The sequence below is a fragment of the Anser brachyrhynchus genome (assembly GCF_964034855.1).
Source record: "Anser brachyrhynchus genome assembly, chromosome: 2".
NCBI lineage: Eukaryota > Metazoa > Chordata > Aves > Anseriformes > Anatidae > Anser > Anser brachyrhynchus.
The window spans coordinates 125,160,927-125,168,420 of record NC_137695.1 but is presented as its reverse complement, the minus strand read 5'-3'; the positions used below and the strand labels follow the sequence as shown (position 1 = coordinate 125,168,420).

The 7,494-nt window shown below is 43.5% G+C and overlaps 1 long non-coding RNA gene across 1 annotated transcript; it reads left to right on the top strand.

The window, feature by feature from the left end:
- The first annotated feature begins 3,777 nt into the window (after positions 1-3,777).
- On the top strand, positions 3,778-7,261 carry LOC308190773. The gene is made up of 2 exons (XR_013947489.1): positions 3,778-5,467; positions 6,627-7,261. It is a non-coding gene; the product is annotated as an uncharacterized lncRNA (long non-coding RNA).
- The last annotated feature ends 233 nt before the right edge of the window (positions 7,262-7,494 follow it).

Here is a 7,494-nt window from a genome sequence, read left to right as displayed (position 1 = left end):
TCTCAGTCTTTTCCAGGCTAAACAGGCCCAGCTCTCTCAGCCTGTCCTCATACAACAGGTGCTCCAGGCCTGTATCATCTTAGTAGCCCTCTGCTGGACTCTCTCCAGGATCTCCACGTCCCTCTTGTACTGGGGAGCCCAGAACTGGACACAGCACTCCAGGTGTGGCCTCACCAGGGCTGAGCAGAGGGGGAGGATCACCTCCCTTGATCTGCTGGCAGCACTCTTCTGAACGCACCCCAGGGTACCATTGGCCTTCTTGGCCACAAGGGCACTTTGCTGGCTCATGGTCAGCCTGCCGTCCTCCAGGACTCCCAGGTCCCTCTCTGCAGAGCTGCTCTCCAGCAGGTCAGCCCCCAGCCTGTACCGGTGCTTGGGGTTATTCCTCCCGAGGTGCAGGACCCTGCACCGGCCTTTGTTGAACTTCATGAGGTTCCTCACCACTCAACTTTCCAGTCCTCTCTGAACACGGTCCCCTCTGAGAACAGCCCTGTGGGGCACTGGCCACTCCTCCCACCTTTGTGTCATCAGCAAACTTGCTGAGGGTGCTCTGTTCCGTCATCCAGGTCGCTGTTGGATAAGTCGAACAAGACTGAATGCAGTCCCCTGGGGGACACCACTAGCTATAAGCCTCTAACTAGACTGCTACTGATCACAACCCTCTGAGCTCTGCCATCCAGCCAATTCTCAGTCCATCCCACTATCCACTCAACTAACCCACGCTTCCTGAGCTTGCCTATGAGGATGTTATGGGAGACAGCGTTGAAAGCCATGATGAAATCAAGGTAGACGACATCCACTGTTTTCCCCTCATCTACCCAGTCAGTCACCCATCACAGAAGGCGATCAGATTGGTTAAGCACGACTTCCCCTTCGTGAATCCATGCTGACTACTCCTGATCACCTCCTTATCCTCCACGTGTTTGGAGATGACCTCCAGGAGGAGTGATTCCATCACCTTTTCAGGGATGGGGGTGAGGCTGACTGAGTCCTCCTGAGTGAAGGACTGAGCAGTATCTGAAGGACTGAGTAGTGTCCGAAGTCCTGCAAAGCGACTGAGACACAATATTCAGGGGCTTAGGCAATTAGACTTAATGCATTGTTGAACCAGTGGTAAAAATACCATGTTTCTAATTCGGAATATTTTCAAAGAGTATCTATTTCTAAAGAGCTATTTGGGGAAATTGCCCCTGGTCTCTTTCCTACACCCAGACATGAAAGGCAAAGTTCTGGACACTGTTAACATATCCTCTATTTTCTTTTCCACCTTAGGGAGCTGTAGTTAAAATGCCTGCCTGAAGCCCATTGCACAACGAGGAGGAGGGACAGCTGGGGCTCACTTTCTGCAGAGCTGGGGTCCCCCGTTTCTCACCCTGCCAGAGGCTGCTTTGGCTGTGTCCCCGTGCCACATGAACCTCTCCCCCACCACTGCCCCACTGGTCCTCCGAGTCTCTGCAGTCCCCAGTCCCATACTTCCCATCACATTTTTACTTCAGGGAAGTAAATGCATCAGGGAGCTGTGGAAGAGTTTTGGAAGAGCTGAACTGGGAAAAAAGCTCTTGGGAGGGGCAACACCCTTCAGTGAAAATATTCTTTGATCTGCAGATTATTATAAAATTAGCTGAAACTCTCAGCTCTGCTGACCCACATACAAGAAGATGAGCTCTTAGTCTCATTTTTCTGAAATGCTCATTTTGCTTTTTTGTTTTGTTTTGTTTTGTTTTGTTTTCCTAGCTTTCAATACAGCCAGCATGTTTTTGTTGTCTTCCCCAGAATGTGAGAGTTCACCCTTAGCGCTGGGCTGGCTGCTCATGGTGTGAACAAGGAGGTGGACAAAGCTCTTAGCCACCGGAGGGATGGGCCTCGCAGTCACAGATGCAAGATAGGAAGGGGAGTTGAGCAGAGCAGCCCGTTTATCATGAAGCAGTATAACCTCAGACATGTTATTTCTTGTAACATCTCATTTTTTATCATATTTCTTTATTTACTGAGATCTTGACTCCTACCTCCAGTCTGTGTTTGATACCAGCTGCAGTTACCCAGCTCTTGCATGCTTACATGAGGTCACCCATTATTTCTCACACATCTCCATTTTTTTTCTAGACTTATGCCTATATTTTATTCATCTACCTTGGACTTTGCCCCGTTGGTTCACATACTCCTTGGAATGAGGTACCCGCACACGCTGTGCTTGCAGGTGCCCCTGTGCTGATCATACTATCTTACCTGTGACACTTTTGTACTAAAGCCTTTAGAAGGCTTTGCATTTTCATAACAATATGACATGACTGACTCACGATCAGCGCGTGATTCACTGTATACCCTGATCATCTCTGAAGAATGGTTCCAATAAATTTATTCCCTTATCTTGTGATTATAAGTGGGACTAACGTATTGTAGCTGCTGATTTCTAAACCTATTTATTTCATTGGCTTGTCAAGATCATTCTGAACTATAAATTTATCCCTCACAGTGCTTCCAACTCTTTCCAGCTTAGTGTTTCCCCCAACTTTAATAAGTATAATCTTGCATGTAATTAATGAACAGATTGAGGACAGATGCCTGCATACCCTTGTTTTGATATGCTTTTGCGGTTTGGTGGTGACCAGCTGCTCTGCTGGTTACATAAGTGTGCTGTAATCGTGGCTTTTCGAGCTGGGACAGCACTAGCTGATCTGTGCTATGAAGTGTCACATGACAGGACACCAAAACTCATGAATGTCCAGATAAAGCAGCTATCGCTTCTTCTCGTGTATGTGGCCTGCTACCATTTCACCGAGAGAAAGGAGGTTACCATTTTGGACTGGCATTGTCAACCATCCTCGTACTGATAATGTTTCTGCAAAATGTCCTCCTTATATCCTTATATCTGTGTAATTGTGCATTGCTTTCTACTTTGACTTCCTTGGATCTATTTTTATTTATTTATCTATTTATTTACTTATTATGTGTGTGTGATTGTATTGGTTTCTACTTGGTAATTTGATGTAGGTTGGTTTTTTTTTTGTTCTTTGTTTGTTTTTTACAGTTGTACAACTTGCTTGCTACTTGTTTTCACTCGATAGATTTTCTCAGAGCCAGATCTAGAAAACCTTCCCTGTAGGATGCCTTACTTATCTCCCATGCCAACAGAATCTCTCTCAAACTTTCTACCTTTTGGCCAACTTTGTCCTACTGCATTATAGTGTGACGTATTTACTAGCACATAGCTGTTAATTTGAGTAGTAAATGTGTTGGCAATGAAGGACCTTAGTATGATTTTATTTGAAATCCTCCCTTTAAAATTATATCCAGTGAATCTTCCTGATGCAGTGGTGTATGGTAAAGTCATAACATAGTGAGACCTTTTCTTTGCTTTGTCTTCACCCCCGTTTTGTTGTTATTTGAGCAGATCTCCTGCTACGTTCTGGACCCCAGCGCAGGTACTCATGTTTTTAATGCACACTGTTCTCCAACCAGCAATGTTCTGCTGTATCAATGTGCATCTTGTGAATGACCCCACCACGTCTGCTATGTGAATGAACCTCAGTGTGCAGGCAAAGCTTGACTTGCAGTATGTCCTGCTCGTTTGCTCAGTTGTATACAGTCATCTAGGACGTTCAGCACTTGGCCCCTCCGTTCTTCTGTATTGGATTAGTCAGATAAAAGGCACTAGGGTGACGATGCTGTTGTACCTTAGGGCCCTAATGCATCATCCGTGCAGCGTGGCAGGTCTGGGGATGGATGAGAAGGCTTCCTCGGTGAGCTTCTGCTGACACCTACTGCCAGAACTGAATCCAGCAAAACAACACAGGAGAAAGTTTCAGCACTGTCCCACGATTAATGGTACGTGGCTTTGGATTCAGGCTATCTGCATTGTACTTAAAGAAATTAATACCATCCATAATGTTATGGATGTAATAATACAGATCAGAAACTGCAAAGTCTCCAGGAGCAATTTGTCTTTTTGTTGCTCTTTTTCTAGTAAAATTACTGAAGGACAAGAGTTAATTGAAAATCACCTTATGCATTTTTCTTCCATGATACAAGCAAATGATTTTATGGCACGAAGTAAGTCAATGCAAAAAAAGCTGTAAGTTTTTTTAATAGATGATACGTCTTCATTGTTACCATGAATGGCTTTACATCAGATTCATGAAAAGTATCTTCTCAAAGCAATTCCTATTCAGCAGTAGGGTCATATTTCTTTGTTTTTTGAAGCCTCCTTTTTTTAGAACTTTAGATATGTAAAATGGACTAAGAATATTTTGAGATACCTATCTACATGTGTGTATAATATATCAAATTATTATAACACCTTGCTGCTGGTGGTAAGGGTATTTATGCATGTTAGTTGCTAAAGTGCAATAAATCAGTCTGAAGGGTACTTCTAGTTTATATTTGAACTGTAACAATACCTAGGTTAAAATCCTCAGGAGAAAATTTGAGGATAGATTTTGGTTTTGGTTTCCAACCATCTTCTCCACTCCCACCATTTCATACTTCATAGGTTCTCTCCTATGCCTTCAAGTCTGAGAAATACAGGCTCTCAACCTGTCAATTACTTCTAAATTTAAGCACAATCACAAGCCAGGTATCATTCTCTATAAGAAGCACTCATTGTGTCACCCATTTACACCCTTCACTCGGAAATTCTTCTACGCTGGACGTGGTTGTTCATTCATCTCTTCTAAACTGGGCGTTTGCAGAGAATTTCGCTAAGGACCAGACAGTAAATTGGGACACATAAATATGTGTGAATGTCATGCAGATTTAAGTAAAGCTTTAACAGCTGCTGAGATCAGTGACTGTGCATTCTCTGTGAGCACACAAATCAATACGGCAGTGAGCGTGTTAGTCGCTCAACCTATTTTATTTTGAGGCATTAATCTTTTAGTATAATGGGATCGTACCATTTCTTCAATTTGCATTTGACAGAGCACTACAGAAAGCTGATAAATATTCACAGTAATTGCCATTGAGATTTCCATGTAATCAAGTTACACATCTAAGCTAATAACACTTACTTTCTCCTCTTTTTTAATGGTTGAGTGCCCTAAAGATGGATTTTCTATTGACGGTTGCTGGACACTGCCTGTTCTGATGAATCAATTTCATTAATTGTCTCCTTTAATGTTAGCAATGAGTCTCAAAGAGATGTTTCAGGATAAAAAATGTGGAGCCTTAATTTTGCAAAGGAGTTTGTGTGTGAAATCAATCAAATTGCTTTGCAAAATGAGGCCTGCAAGCCAGATTTTCATCCAAAAAACAACAGAAAAACCTAGGTTAAAAAAACAAAAAAAAAAAAAAAAACAAGCAAGCAAAACAGTGCAGCCATTGAGCAGCTCGTCTTGCATGCAGAGGTTGTCCCTGCTCTGAACAGGAAGGAAAAAAGGGAGGCAGAGCTGTATGGTTGCTGTTACTGGGCCAGTTTGTACCTGAACAAACACTGTGAACTTGACTTTGCAGCAGCAAAGCCTCTGAACAGGTAATTTGGATAGCTGTAATTAGCATTAGAATTAGAATGTTTGTGCCTTCCTCCCCTTTGGCATGTTGCTTTCCTAGCATGCTTGTGTTTGGCTAACACACCTACCACATTTTGAGTGGCCCAATTTTGGCCTTGTATGTAGGAATGCCCTCATTGTTCACAAGGTGCATCTCCTAGCAGCAAGAAGTGCAGAACCTGTTGCAGTGGCAGCAGTTCAAGCTGTGGCTCTGGGAAAGCACTGAAGAAAAGAGCGTTTTTCAATTCGGAAATCATCAGGAGACTGTAGAAGAGGGATACGAGGTTATTCTGTTGGATGAATCCAGGTCAAGATTTACCAGCCCAGCTCCTCACAAAAAGTCGGATGCTGTTTTCTAACCACCACCAGCTTACCATTAATTAACCCAAACCTTTATGAACGCTGAACCGAAGCTGCTCACTGGGGATTCCTGTCCTTCCGGAGTGCTGTGCGTGGCTGCACCTTGCCCCTGAGGATGGGGAAGTGCAGAAGGGCTGTGAGCAACACCTTTGGCACGCTGCAGTAAGTGTAGTTAGTGCTCAGGTTGTTAGGAACGCCTACGACAGTCAGCGCTGACAAAGTACAGGCAGTCCAGGTCAGGAGAGCAGAATTGGCTTACCAAGAGCAGTAAATACGTGAGTCTGCACTGCATGGGTTTGGGCTGCTCCGTGTGCCGAGGCACCCAGCACTGCCTCTTTGCAGATAGTACTAAGAGTACTGATGATACTGTAAGAACTAGACATGCTTTTTAGACACTAGGGTGTATCCAAAATGTTGTATCAAAATATAAAAAAGTTGCACTCATTTTGGGCTGTGATGCATATTACCATGTTCCCTCCAGCTCACATTTGTGTCTTCTCTTTCCTCTTTCTCAAATGTAAAGCTGAAACGAGCAGTGCTTTTAGGGCCAGTTCAGGCAAAACCGCTGGGCCTGCAGGCTAAGCAGCATCAGCTCTAGCGGGGCTGGTGAAGGTGACACCAGACTGTTAGGTGGTGTAGCGCAGGCTAATGAAAGCACACCGTTGTGTACACAGTTGTATCAGAAGGCTGATAATAGTTTTCACTTCCTGACAAAATAGAGCATCTTCTAGTCTTCATCACCTGCTCCTTGGCACGCTGCACTAATCTTTTCTTTCTGTTTAGATGGAAACTCCTTCACAGGACACTTCTGCCATTGCTCTTCCAAAAGCTTTCAAAGAAACAACGCCCCCTGAGAAGTAATTGCTTCCACCTGGGGATGATCCCTTCCCTGAGGGCGAAGGACAAGGAAGAGAGGGAACAGTGCTGTGTGAAGATCAAACTTAACGTTTTAGACCTCACATCCTTGGCCAGGAATGAATGCCAGGATAGTGTTCCTGGCAGTGCTCAGTCCTCACCTGCAAAGTAGCATGGGCTCAGATATATCCCGCTGCTGGTAATTTATCACTCTTCTGAGTCACCGTAAGTAAATTCAACTTTGTGGTAATTGTGATCTTCAACTGTGTGGTAGTTTTGAAAGTAACCTTACTTTTCCTGACTGTGATGTCACTGTTCACATTGCTTGTGACAAAGGTGTGGTTATTGCCGTGACCTCTGATATGACTTGATGCTGCGCTTCTGCAGGTTATCTACGAACAAGACAGATACTGTGTTTCTTGAATTTTCCTCTAAGGCTGTTCAAAGGTTTAGTTACTTGCATGACCTGTGTTCAGTCACATAACACATAATTTCCTTATCCTGTTTGCCAGATACAGTGTATACAGCTTGTAAATAAATATGTATTTAACTTGCATAAATCATTACCTTGCCAGAAAACTGTGATTTTTACCAAAGATTCTGTGATAAAAGTTTTTAGCTGCAGAAATCAGTTGGGCAATCAATCCTGATGGTAAGTCTGCATATAGCTAGAATAATTAGGGTCAAGTCACCATAAAAGCTAGATTCCTTTACTGAATACTATTTGTCAGTGAAATTAATGTAGAGAATAAGAAGGAGAAACGCATTTGACTTTACGGTCGTAATTTAACAAGTG